The 14,492-nt window shown below is 44.0% G+C and overlaps 1 long non-coding RNA gene across 1 annotated transcript; it reads left to right on the top strand.

Annotated features, from left to right (window-relative positions):
• The first annotated feature begins 7,954 nt into the window (after positions 1-7,954).
• On the top strand, positions 7,955-10,275 carry LOC127909183 (uncharacterized). Its single transcript, XR_008070068.1, has 2 exons — positions 7,955-8,394; positions 9,436-10,275. It is a non-coding gene; the product is annotated as an uncharacterized LOC127909183 (long non-coding RNA).
• Positions 10,276-14,492: the final 4,217 nt, after the last annotated feature.

The raw sequence follows: 14,492 nt of genomic DNA, 5'->3' as shown, positions 1-14,492 counted from the left end.
TTTTAGAGAATGAAAGGATGCCAGCTCCTCCAGAAGTTTAGTTTAGAGAATGAAAGGATTTCCAGAAGTTTAGTTTTAGAGAATGAAAGGATGCCAGCTCCTCCAGAAGTTTAGTTTTAGAGAATGAAAGGATGCCAGCTCCTCCAGAAGATTAGTTTTAGAGAATGAAAGGATGCCAGCTCCTCCAGAAGTTTAGTTTTAGAGAATGAAAGGATGCCAGCTCCTCCAGAAGTTTAGTTTTAGAGAATGAAAGGATGCCAGCTCCTCCAGAAGTTTAGTTTTAGAGAATGAAAGGATGCCAGCTCCTCCAGAAGTTTAGTTTTAGAGAATGAAAGGATGCCAGCTCATCCAGAAGTTTAGTTTTAGAGGATGAAAGGATGCCAGCTCCTCCAGAAGATTAGTTTTAGAGAATGAAAGGATGCCAGCTCATCCAGAAGTTTAGTTTTAGAGGAAAGGATGCCAGCTCCTCCAGAAGATTAGTTTTATGAGCTCCTCCAGAAGATTAGTTTTAGAGAATGAAAGGATGCCAGCTCCTCCAGAAGTTTAGTTTTAGAGAATGAAAGGATGCCAGCTCCTCCAGAAGATTAGTTTTAGAGAAGGAAAGGATGCTAGCTCCTCCAGAAGTTTAGTTTTCTACCCTGAAAAAAAAAGGTTTTCCTTACTCAAAAGAACTTTGCACCAGGTTCAAACGATAAATATATCTGTCCCACAGTCAACTCCTGATAAGGACAATGACTTGGGACTGACAATTACAGACAGGACAAGGATGGAACACACGTAACTGACTGGATATTTGTAATCCATGCTTTAATTTGATCTGCTTCGTTGGTCCGTGAAATTATCTGTGTAATATTCTTCACCGTCCTTCTTCGGTAAGTTCACTCTCCGTTGGTATCCCTTATGGGGTCGTAACACCAAGTCGTAAAACTAAAGAAACGCAAGGTCAAAGGTGATAGTGAAAGGTCAAAGTGGGGTCGTAACCTAGATGAGGCGGGCTCAAACATCCCTCCTTTAAAATGAGTAGTGCTACCTCTGTAAACGGACATAGAAGGCGATAAAACAGTGAGATGTGACACTAGAGAAGAGGTTGACTCCTTTGAAATTAACTATATATCTGTCAGTTACAGGGGGAGGCAGAAAGTAGACACAAGACACCAGATAGCAAACACACACACACACACACACACACATACACACACACACGCACACACACACAAACACACACACACACAGAAGGATCGGGATTAAGCCAATCACTGAGAAGATGGTTTATCTGGGAATCAGTGTGATTTGGTGTGATCCAGTTTGATCTGGTGCGATCGGTGTGATCTGGTGTGATCCGGTGTGATCCGGTGTGATCCGGTGTTATCTTGATGAATGTATCGACATTCTGGTGTAAAGCACAGGTAAAATAATTGTATGTTGCCAGCCCCCCAGCTCAAAGACACGTTTTATCTCACAGAGCAAGATGGTTAAGAAAGCATGAAAGTTGTTTTGTTTAACATTTAATTTGGGCGAGACAAAAACTAGGGAAAGGAGAGAGCGAGAGAGAGAGAGAGAGAGAGAGAGAGAGAGAGAGAGAGAGAGAGAGAGAGAGAAGAGAAGATGAAGAAACCTCTCTCTCGTTCACTTATTCTCCTCTCCCATCCCCTCCCACCCTCCCTCCCTCACTCCTTCCCCTTCCCCCATCCCTCTTTCTCTTTCCAATCTCACTTCTTCTTCACACCCTCCTATCCCCTCTCTATATATCCCTCTCTCTCCCTCATATCCCCTCTCTATATATCCCTCTCTCTCCCTCATATCCCCTCTCTATATATCCCCTCTCTCCCTCCTATCCCCTCTCTATATATCCCTCTCTCTCCCTCATATCCCCTCTCTATATATCCCTCTCCCTCCCTCCTATCCCCACTCTATATATCCCTCTCTCTCCCTCATATCCCCTCTCTATATATCGCTCTCTCCCTCCTGTCCCTCTCTCTTTCTCTCTCCCTCCTTCCTTCCCTCCCCTGCTCTGCTCTTCTCCGTAGCAAGACAAGACAGGAATGACTTATTTATGTGGCTGTTTCGTCTGTGTCCGTGGGCTTAGTAATAATACTCATCTGTGTGGCCTGTAATGCAAAGCCTCATTGTTCCCAAACTGGGGATTTCAGTGGGATGAAAAGAGAGAATGGGAGCACTGGAGACTACTGAAAGGCTGAGAGGCTGAGAGGCTACTGAAAACTGGAGAAACAAGGGAAGAGAAGAGAGGGGAATGAGGAGGAGGGGATGAGGAGGGGAAGAGAAGGGAGGGGGGGAGGGGAAGAGAAGGGAGTGGAGGAGGGGAAGAGAAGGGAGAGTGTGAGGAGGGAGAGGGTGAGGAGGGGAAGGAAGGAAGAGAGGGGAGGGGGAGGGGTGAGGAGGGGAAGAGAAGGGAGGGGGGAAGGGGAAGAAGAAGGGTGAGGAGGAGAGAAGGGAGAGGGTGAGGGAGGGGGGGAAGAGAAGGGAGAGGGGAGGAGAAGAGGGTGAGAGAGGGAAGAGAAGGGAGTGAGGAGGGGAAGAGAGGGAGAGGGTGAGGAGAGAGAAGGGAGTGGGGGAGGAGGGGAAGAGAAGGGAGAGGGTGAGGAGGGGAAGAGAAGGGAGTGGGGGAGGAGGGGAAGAGAAGGGAGAGGGTGAGGAGGGGAAGAGAAGGGAGAGGGTGAGGAGGGAGAGGGTGAGGAGGGGAAGAGAAGGAGAGAGGGTGAGGAGGGGAAGAGAAGGGAGAGGGTGAGGAGGGGGGGAAGAGAAGAGGAGGGGGAGGAGGGGGGAGGAGAAGGGAGGGGGAGAAGAGAAGGGAGAGGGGGGGAGGGGGGAGGAGGGAGAAGAGAAGGGAGAGGGGAGAGGGTGAGGAGGGGAAGAGAAGGGGGAGTGGGGGAGGAGGGGAAGAGAAGGGAGAGGGTGAGGAGGGAGAGGGTGAGGAGGGGAAGAGAAGGGAGAGGGTGAGAAGGGGAGAGAAGGTATAGGGGGGGGAGAGAAGGTAGAGGGGGGAGGTAGAGGGTGAAGAGGGGAAGAGAAGGGAGAGGGTGAGGAGGGGAAGAGAAGGGAGAGGGGGAGAAGGTAGAGGGTGAGGAGGGGAAGAGAATGGAGAGGGTGAGGAGGGGAAGAGAAGAGAAGGGAGAGGGTGAGGAGGGAAGAGAAGGTGAGGAGGGGAAGGGTGAGGAGGGGAAGAGAAGGGAGAGGGTGAGCAGGGGAAGAGAAGGGAGAGGGTGAGGAGGGGAAGAGAAGGGAGAGGGTGAGCAGGGAAGGGAAGAGGAGGGGAAGAAGGGAGAGGGTGAGGAGGGGAAGAGAAGGGAGAGAGTGAGGAAGAGAAGAGAAGGGAGAGGGGGAGGGGAAGAGAAGGGAGAGGGGGAGGGGAAGAGAAGGGAGAGGGTGAGGAGGGGAAGAGAAGGTAGGGCATGCTCCACGTGCAATTCGCCCCTTTGCCCACTTTTCTTCCCTTCATTGAATGGAGCTGTGTTGTTTCATGGCCCCCAACGCTTTTACAGGATCCCGGGCCCTACACAAATCGAATATGCCTCCCCAATCAACTACAGCTTGCCTGCCCTGTCGAAGAACACTAGTATGAAATAGATGCTTGGAGTTTGTCAATCCCCAGGTCTGCAACAGTAACGCTAGCTCGGTGTGCAACGGACGGTGGTGGTGAGTACAACCAGAGAGACTGAAATGTAATCAAATCAAATCGAATCTCGCTGGTGCAATTTAGCTAACGACATTAGATTACATTATTGCTGGTTATGTAATTTACTGTAGGTAGCTATCTTTTGATTAAGATAGGCAGGATAGCGAGTGTTTTTAGATAGTGTAGCTAAGCTAGCTCGCTAGCTACCTTATCCCAATTTAGTAAAGGTGATACAGCGCATTCGGAAAGTTTTCAGACCCCTTGACTTTCTACATATTTTGTTACGTTACAGCCTATACTGTGAAAATGTATTAAATCCCCCCTCATCAATCTACACACAGTACCCCATCATGACAAAGCAAAATAATGAAATACATAAATAAAGCATCACATTTACATATTCAGACCCTTTGCTTTGAGACTAGAAATGGAGCTCAGGTGCTTCCTGTTTCAATTCATCATCCTTGAGATTGATTGGACATGATTTGGAAAGGCATATACTTATCTATACAAGGTCCCACAGTTGACAGTGCATGTCAAAGTTTAAAAAATCAAGCCGTGAGGTTGAAGCAATTGTCCGTAGAGCTCCGAGACAGGATTGTGTCGAGGCACAGATCTGGGCAAGGTTAACAAAACCTTTCTGCAGCATCGAAGACCCCAAGAACACATTGGCCTCCATCATTCTTAAAACTGAAGAAGTTTGGAACTACCAAGACCCTTTCTAGAGCTCGCTGCCCAGCCTAACTGACCAATCAGGGGGAGAAGGGCTGTGACCAAGAACTGACCAATCAGGGGGAGAAGGGCTGTGACCAAGAACCTCAAGGTCACTCTGATAGAGCTCCAGAGTTCCTCTGTGGAGATGGGAGAACATCTCCTCTGTGGCGATGGGAGAACCTTCCAGAAGGACAAACACATCTGCAGCACTCCATATTCTCAATGTACATCAACAACATAGCTCAGGCAGTAGGAAGCTCTTTTCATCAATTTATATGCAGATGATACAGTCTTATACTCAGCTGGCCCCTCCATGGATTTTGTGTTAAAAGCTCTACAACAAAGCTTTCTTAGTGCCCAACAAGCTTTCTCTACCCTTAACTTCTTTGGGAATGGGGGGCAGTGTTGAGTAGCTTGGATGAATAAGGTGCCCAGAGTAAACTGCTACTCAGGCCTAGTTGCTAATATATGCATATTATTAGTATATGTTGATAGAAAACACTCTGAAGTGTCTATAACTGTTTTTGAATGTCTGTCAGTATAACAGAACTCATATGGCAGGCAAAAACCTGGGACAAAATCCAACCAGGAAGTGGGAAATCTGAGGTTTGTAGTTTTTCAAGTCGTTGCCTATCGAATTTACAGTGTCTATGGGGGTCATATTGCACTTCCTAAGGCTGCCACTAGATGTCAACAGTCTTTAGAACATTGTTTGAGGCTTCTACTGTCTCCTGACCCCTCCTGTCTCAGCCTCCAGTATTTATGCTGCAGTAGTTTATGTGTCGGGGGGCTAGGGTCAGTTTGTTATATCTGGAGTACTTCTCCTGTCCTATCCGGTGTCCTGTGTGAATTTATGTATGCTCTCTCTATTTCTCTCTTTCTCGCTTTCTTTCTCTCTCTCGGAGGACCTGAGCCCTAGGACCATGCCTCAGGACTACCTGACATGATGACTCCTTGTTGTCCCCAGTCCACCTGGCCGTGCTGCTGCTCCAGTTTCAACTGTTCTGCCCGTGATTATTATTATTTGACCATGCTGGTCATTTATGAACATTTGAACATCTTGGCCATGTTCTGTTATAATCTCCACCCGGCACAGCCATTAGAGGACTGGCCACCCCACATAGCCTGGTTCCTCTCTAGGTTTCTTCCGAGGTTTTGGCCCTTCTAGGGAGTTTTTCCTAGCCACCGTGCTTCTACACCTACGTTGCTTGCTGTTTGGGGTTTTAGGCTGGGTTTCTGTACAGCACTTTGAGATATCAGCTGATGTAAGAAGGGCTATATAAATACATTTGATTTGATTTACTGTGAAGGAGGGGGGAATAAGAGCTGAATGAGTCAGGGCTCTGCCAGAGTGCCATGAGCTGATCATCCGTGCTCACGTGAGAGCGACCTGCGTTCCATCGCATTTTTACAGACAAAGGAATTCTCCGGTTGAAACATTATTGAAGAGTCATGATAAAAACATCCTAAAGATTGATTCTATACTTCGTTTGACATGTTTCTATGAACTGTAATATGACTTTTCGTCTGAACCTTCGCCTGGACTTGCCCACGCCTCATGACTTTGGATTGTGTAAACAAAAAGGAGGTATTTGGACATAAATTATGGACTTTATCGAACAAATTAAACATTTATTGTGGAACTGGGATTCCTGGGAGTGCATTCTGATGAAGATCATCAAAGGTAAGTGAATATTTACAATGCTATTTCTGACTTCTGTTGACTCCACAACATGGCGGATATCTGTATAGCTTGTTTTGTTGTCTGAGCTCTGTACTCAGATTATTGCATGGTGAGCTTTTTTTAAATATGACACAGCGGTTGCATTAAGGATAAGTTTCTCTAACTCATAACACTACTGAACGTAACGCCACAATGTGAGATTTTGGGATATAAATATGAACTTTATCGAACAAAACATACATGTATTGTGTAACATTAAGTCCTATGAGTGTCATCTGATGAAGATCATCAAAGGTTAGTGATTCATTTTATCTCTATTTCTGCTTTTTGTGACTCCTCTCTTTGGCTGGAAACATGGCTGTGTTTTACTGTGACTAGGTAACGCCCAGGAAGGAGAGTGATGGAGTGCTGCATCAGATAACCTGGCCTCCACAATCCCCCTACCACAACCAACATAATCGTTTGGTGTGCTTTCGTCGTAAATCCTTTTCGAAATCGTTAAAATGGTGTAAAGTACTTGTATGTTTGAGGAATTTTAATTATGGGATTTCTGTTGTTTTGAATTTGGCGCCCTGCAATTTCACTGGCTGTTGGCGAGGTGGGAAGCTAGCGTCCCACATATCCCAGAGAGATTAACCATGTTCTGAACACCTCCAATTACAAAGGTAATGTGGTTCGGTAAGAATAATTCCCCTCTTCCCACTGGTGTTATTACTACCTCTGAGGGTTTAGAGTACTTGGGAGTGTGGTTAGACTGTACACTGTCCTTCTGTCAGCACAAATCAAAGCTGCAGGCTAAAGTTAAATCTAGACTTGGTTTGCTCTACTGTAATCTCTCCTCTTTCACCCCAGCTGCCAAACGAACCCTGATTCAGATGACCATCCGACACATGCTAGATTACGGAGACATCATTTATAGATTGGCAGGTAAGGGTGCTCTCAAGGAGCTAGATGTTCTTTAGCATTCGGCCATCAGTTTTTTCCACCATTTTCTCCTTATAGGACACATCACTGCACTCTATACTCTGTAAATGGGTCATTTCTGCATACCAGTCACAAGACCCACTGTTTGATGCTTATTTATAAACACCCCGTTAGGCCTCACTCCCCCCTATCTGAGATATCTACTGCAGCCCTCATCCTCCACATAGAACACCCGTTCTGCCAGTCACATTCTGTTAAAGGTCCCCAAAGCTCACACATCCCTGGGCCTCTCCTCTTTTCAGTTCCTCTTTTCAGTTCCTCTTTTCAGTTCGCTGCAGCTAGCGACTGGAACGAACTGCAACAAACACTCAAACTGGACAGTTTTAACTCTTACTGACAGTTACTGACTCTACCTTCTTGACCTTTGCGCTGTTGTCTGTCCCCAATAATGTTCGTACCATGTTTTGTGCTGCTACATGTTGTGTTGCCACCATGTTGTTGTCATGCTGTGTTGCTACCATGTTGTTGTCATGCTGTGTTGCTACCATGTTGTTGTCATGTTGTGTTGCCACCATGTTGTTGTCATGCTGTGTTGCTACCATGCTGTGTTGTCATGTTGTGTTGCTACCATGTTGTTGTTATGTTGTGTTGCTACCATGTTGTTGTTATGTTGTGTTGCTACCATGTTGTTGTCATGCTGTGTTGCTACCATGTTGTTGTCATGCTGTGTTGCTACCATGTTGTTGTCATGCTGTGTTGCCACCATGTTGTTGTCATGCTGTGTTGCTACCATGTTGTTGTCATGCTGTGTTGCTACCTGTTGCTGTGTTGTTGTTGTCATGCTGTGTTGCCACCATGTTGTTGTTATGTTGTGTTGCTACCATGTTGTTGTCATGCTGTGTTGCTACCATGTTGTTGTCATGCTGTGTTGCTACCATGTTGTTGTCATGTTGTGTTACCATGTTGTTGTCATTTGTGTTGCTACCATGTTGTTGTCATGTTGTGTTGCTACCATGTTGTTGTCATGCTGTGTTGCTACCATGTTGTTGTCATGTTGTGTTGCCACCATGTTGTTGTCATGCTGTGTTGCTACCATGTTGTGTTGTCATGTTGTGTTGCTACCATGTTGTTGTTATGTTGTGTTGCTACCATGTTGTTGTTATGTTGTGTTGCTACCATGTTGTTGTCATGCTGTGTTGCTACCATGTTGTGTTGTCATGTTGTGTTGCTACCATGTTGTTGTCATGCTGTGTTGCTACCATGCTGTGTTGTCATGTTGTGTTGCTACCATGTTGTTGTTATGTTGTGTTGCCACCATGTTGTTGTCATGTTGTGTTGTTACCATGTTGTTGTCATGCTGTGTTGCTACCATGTTGTTGTCATGTTGTGTTGGTAAAATTATGATGAAATGACTGAACAAATCATTTTAAATGGAACTGTAAGTAAACTTATACTCTGTTTTATTATATCTGATTAACAATATGAGGTCATAAGATGTGATTGTGTGACACGGACAAGGAGTAATTCAAGTTAATGAACACCATTCCAACTAGGAAGAAAGTGGACTGTGTAAACAGACAAGGTCGTTAACCTATGGTTGAACCTACAGAAACTGAGCTCTGGGGTTTTAAGATAAGACAGTGAGTGCATTCCTAGGTTTTCTGTTAATTAGAACTGTCAGCTAAGTGGTGATCGATAATGTTGAGGGGTCAAAAGTTACCTGGGAGTGTGTTAGTAAGTTAAAAGAAACTTTTCACCTCACTTTGTCCCGGTCGAGAGGAGGGGATTCTGTTAAGCAATGAAATTACCTCATGTTATTGTATATAAACTGTTGCTCGTGGGAACGTGGCAGCGCGCTCCCTGTTACCTATTACTGAAATGACTGGTCTCCGTCTATTTTATGCAAACAAGAATCTTACAAATTCTCATAAAATAGATGAAGGGTTTTCAATTAATGAAAACACATTGGCATAATTAAATTACAGTAACAGTTGTCATGTGTTGCTGCTTTGCTATGTTGTTGTCTTAGGTCTCTCTTTATGAAGTGTTGTCTCTCTTGCTGTGATGTGTGTTTTGTCCTATATTTACATCGTATTGTTTTATACAATTTATCCCTGGCCCCGTCCCCGCAGGAGGACTTTTGCCTTTTGGTGAACAAGGCAGTTAACCCACTGTTCCCAGGCCGTCATTGTAAATAAGAATGTGTTCTTAAACGGTTTTAGAAGCTTTAGAGTGTTTTCTATTCTAATATTTTTTATATGCATATATTAGCAACTTTTGACAAAAATGTATCCTGTTTAATAAGGGTACTAAATTCCTCCAGTAGGGTCAGTAAACAGCCCTAGCCCCAGGTTTGTTCTTAACTGACTTACCTGGTTAAATGTTTTGCGGGTACTATTTAATGAAGCTGCCAGTTTAGGTCTTGTGAGGCGTCTGTTTCTCAAACTAGACACTCTAATGTACTTGTCCTCTTGCTCAGGTGTGCACCGGAGCCTCCCACTCCTCTTTCTATTCCGGTTAGAGCCAGTTTTCTCTGTTCTGTGAAGGGAGTAGTACACAGCGTTACAGGGAGACAGGATGGACAGCTGATCGTCCTTGCAGTGGCAGACCACGTGTAACAACACCTGCACAGGATCGGTACATCCGAACATCACACCTGCGGGACAAGTACAGGATGGCAACAACAACAGGCCGAGTTACACCAGGAACGCACAATCCCTCCATCGGCGCTCACAGACAGCAATAGGCTGAGAGAGGCTGGACTGAGGGCTTATAGGCCTGTTGTAAGGCAGGTCCTCACCAGACATCAGCGGCAACAATGTCGCCTATGGGCACAAACCCAACGTCGCTGGACCAGACAGGACTTGCAAAAAGTGCTCTTCACTTACTAGTCATGGTTTTGTCTCACCAGGGGTGATGGTCGGATTCGCGTTTATCATCGAAGGAATGAGCATTACACCGAGGCCTGTACTCTGGATCGATTTGGAGGTGGAGGGTAGACCCCCCGTGCCTCTCTGATTCAGAGGGGTTGGATTAAATGCGGAAGACTCATTTCAGTTGTACAACTGACTAGGTATCCCCCTTTCCCTTTCCTGTATCGATGAAAGGTACACATTCTTACATAACCAGAACACTTCTTCTGTGGTATTCTGTAAAAGGTTGTTTATTTTACACATTGTTATATTAGCAGAACACTTCTTCTGTGGTATTCTGTAAAAGGTTGTTTATTTTACACATTGTTATATTAGCAGAACACTTCTTCTGTGGTATTCTGTAAAAGGTTGTTTATTTTACACATCATTACATAACCAGAACACTTCGTCTGTGGTATTCTGTAAAAGGTTGTTTATTTTACACATTGTTATATTAGCAGAACACTGACCTGTGGTATTGTTTAAAGGGTTGTTTATTTTACATGGACCTGTTACTACATTTGAAAGTTATCCAAACACTTAGTTTAAAAGATATCTATATCAATTCAGCAACTGCATTCTTCTCATATTCATAAGTGGGCTACTGACCTATTCAAGGCTTCATCCAGCATCTCACCACACATCTGTCTGTAGTTATTGAAGTCAACCTGCAGGGGGAGGTGTGTTGTGATTGAGTGGAGGGGAGGGTACAGCTGTGGACTAGGTTCTGACAGAGGGGTGTGTCTTGGTGGTGGCAAGGACACACCCAAGAAACACCCACATCAAACCACACCCTCAAGACAACTCACGTTTGGCTTCTGTCATGGCCGCCAGCATTTCTTGAGGAGCAAACTGATAAAAGAGGCCAAATCAGTGGGTGCAGTTCTCCTTTAATGAAGATGAGGAAAGGCAAGAGTAAGGGAGGAGTGGGAAAGCCTTGTGGTTGGGGACAGGCAATCTGTTGCTACAGCAATGTGTGTGTGTGTGTGTGTGTGTGTGTGTGTGTGTGTGTGTGTGTGTGTGTGTGTGTGTGTGTGTGTGTGTGTGTGTGTGTGTGTGTGTGTGTGTGTGTGTGTGTGTGTGTGTGTGTGTGTGTGTGTGTGAAGGAGCTGATTATGGGAACAAGACAGAAGGGAGAGGATGATGGGTCCCAAAGTCATCCTCTACTCTCTCCCTCCATCTCTCTCTGCCGCAACGTGCCTAATGATGTCCCTTGTGACAGGTGCTGGCTTACTGGTAGACTACTATCATCTCACACACACACACACACACACACACACACACACACACACACACACACACACACACACACACACACACACACACACACACACACACACACACACACACACACACACACACAGCTGTGGCAAAAGATTGCCTCTCTCTCTCAAACACACACACACTCTCTTTCTCTCCCTCTCACACACACACAAACACACTCTTTTCCACACACACTCCCACTCTCTCTCTCTCTCTCTCTCTCTTACACACACCTCCTGACACACACACCCTCGCCGGCAGCTGGTAGCTTTGCCAAATGTGTCCGTATGACTGGAACAGGATGAGGGGAACAGCTGTTCTGTCTGACAGAGATGGAGACGGGAAAGGACAGGCAACAGCTAGTACGTATGAAAACAGAACAAAGATGCAGGACTATATCTCTAAACTCTACAGCTTTATCTCCCAAACGTCTTCAGTGGCAACACATCATTCAAGGCAGGTGGGGCTCAAAACAGCTGGGACAAAAAAAAAACATTGTTTTCTATTCATTCGTGTCATAAACAATACAATCTAAATCTAAATAAATCCTTGAGTTAACCTGTCTAGGAACCCCTCGCCAACAGCCAATAAAATTACAGGGCGCTAAATTCAATCAACAGAAATCTCATAGTTCAAATTTCTCAAACATACAATTATTAGACACCATTTTAAAGATAAAATCCTCGTTAATACAACCAGTGTCCAATTTTAAAAAGAAAAAGCTTTTTGGTGAAAGCATATCATTATGTTAGGTAAGCAACGAGTCACAGAAAGCATACAGTGATTTTCCATCCAAAGAGAGGAGTCACAAAAAACAGAAATAGAGATAAAATTAATCACTAACCTTTGATGATCTTCATCAGATGGCACTCCCGGGACAACATGTTACACAATACATGTATGTTTTGTTCGATCAAGTTCATATTTACATCCAAAAACCTGTTTACATTTGGCTTTGCCTCCTAAACATCCCATGAATTTGCACAGAGCCACAAATTTACAGAAATACTCATAATAAAAATTGAATAAAGATACAAGTGTTATTCACAGAATTAAAGATATACTTCTCCTTAATTTAACTCTGTGTCAGATTTCAAAAAAACTTTACGGAAAAGGCAAACCATGCAATAATCTGAGTATGGCGCTCAGAGACCAACACAACCCAAAAAGATATCCGCCATGTTGGAGTCAACAGAAGTCAGAAATAGCATTATAAATATTCACTTACCGTTGATGATCTTCATCAGAATGCACTCCCAGAAATCCCAGTTCCACAATAAATGTTTGATTTCTTCCATAAAGTCCATAATTTATGTCCAAATAAATCCTTTTGGTTCGCGAGTTCAGTACACAATCTAAACTCACGAGGTGCGGGTGAAAGTTCAGACGAAAAGTCATTACAGTTCGTAGAAACATGTCAAACGAAGCATAGAATCAATCTTTAGGATGTTTTTATCATAAATCTTCAATAATGTTCCAACCGGATAGTTCCTTTGTCTGTAGAAAAGCAATGGAATGAGAGGTAACTTTCACATGAATGCAGACCTCTGACTCATTCCCCTCTCATTGGCCCTTCCTTTACAGTAGAAGCGTCGAACAAGGTTCTAAAGACTGTTGACAGCTAGTGGAAGCCTTGGGAAGTGCAACATGACCAATATCCCACTGTATCTTCAATTGGAGCGGAGTTGAAAAACAACCAACCTCAGATTTCCCACTTCCTGGTTGAATTTTGTCTCATGTTTTCATCTGCCATATGAGTTCTGTTATACTCACAGACATCATTCAAACAGGTTTAGAAATGTCAGTGTTTTCTATCCAAATCTACTAATAATACTGAGTAGCAGGCAGTTTACTCTGGGCTTTTCATCCAAACGTGAAAATGCTAAACCCCAAACAGGCCAACAATGCTGCAAAAAAACATGGTATCTTTCTTTTCAGGAAGGCAGCTTCTAAAGTGTAAATGTTTTAGTCTGGCTCAGTGCTTTCTGTGGTGGAGAGGGCAGCCAGCGAAAGCACAGAGCGATGACTTTGGCAATCTTCTCCGAGTTGCGCCGTGATTGGCTCAGTGTTCTGTCACTCATGGGGACACTACGTCACCGCTGAGCTCGGCAGTTCAAGCCGCCTTGGGTTCTGCTGTATATTTACATTTGAAGTGTACGTGCAAGAAGGATCAATATCATTGGCCACAGATAAAGTGTTTTGAAGTCAGTTTATCTCCACCGTAGCTTTGATTGGACTGATCATGTCAACTTCATAGCAAGCTATCTAGCTAGACAAGCAGTCATCATGAATCACGTTGACAATCTACAGTCAAATCCTTTTCATCCTTGTCATATTAAGACAAATTAGAGAAAAAAAAACATCAGAAATCACGTGATGAAATTGGGGAGAAAAAGGGCAACAAAAAATTGTGGGGACTATTCATTTGCAAAAGTGAAGTTTTGCTCTTATGTTTAATCAACATATTGTTGCTAGCTAGCTACTTTAACTGTTGTACTAGCAAACATGCTACTGAACTGTGACACTAGCATATTGACATGCATAATAAATACGGCAACGTATGCACTACAAATAAATAAATCATTAGTTAGCTACCCATCACATGAATTGTGCAAAAATATGATAGCTAAAAATAGCCAATCAGTGGCGCTGACAGAATGAATCAGTGGCACTCAAAATGTTTTTCACCTTATCCCATAAAACATGACATTGACATGACTTATCTAATAAAATGTTCAAGTTTATTAGGAAGTTTAATGAATAAGTTAGACATTCCCCGGACAACTTTGGTATGTACTGTAGCTAGCTAGATAGCTTGGTTTCCATTTTCCAACAGATGTTTCTAATCCCCTTGATTGGACATCAACAGTTACAGGCGTTGGAACTCATGTGTTCAACAGAAAACGTTTCTATTCAACTGTTTCCCACTGATGGCAATAAATATTATTGTTACCAAAGGTTTACCACAGATTCACCACTAGTGGCAAATGTTTGCAAGCTTCTAGCAACATTTTATGGCACAATTTAGTTTTCAGGAAATTTGCCACAAAGTTGCAGGTGTCACGAACCGGCTCAAAGCCCGTAACAAAAGGGAGACAACGTGGAGATACGATTTAATAAATATATATTTTATTACTCAAGTAACTAAGTATAATATACAATGGTGTCTGTAATCAGTAGTCAGTAGTGTAAGTGAGTGTTTTGCATGAATGTGATAATGCAGGGTGTTGAAAGGTTCCAAAGCAAACAACCAAAAAAACAACAAGAAAAACAACCAAATCTATAAAGGTGTCTGCATGGAGAGAGTCTCCTCCACTGGGCCCAGGTGTGTCTGCATGGAGAGAGTCTCCTCCACTGGGCC

This window comes from Oncorhynchus keta, chromosome 19, assembly GCF_023373465.1.
Source record: "Oncorhynchus keta strain PuntledgeMale-10-30-2019 chromosome 19, Oket_V2, whole genome shotgun sequence".
Taxonomy (NCBI): domain Eukaryota; kingdom Metazoa; phylum Chordata; class Actinopteri; order Salmoniformes; family Salmonidae; genus Oncorhynchus; species Oncorhynchus keta.
Note: the sequence above shows the minus strand (reverse complement) of the source record. Positions and strands in the feature narration are given on the sequence as shown.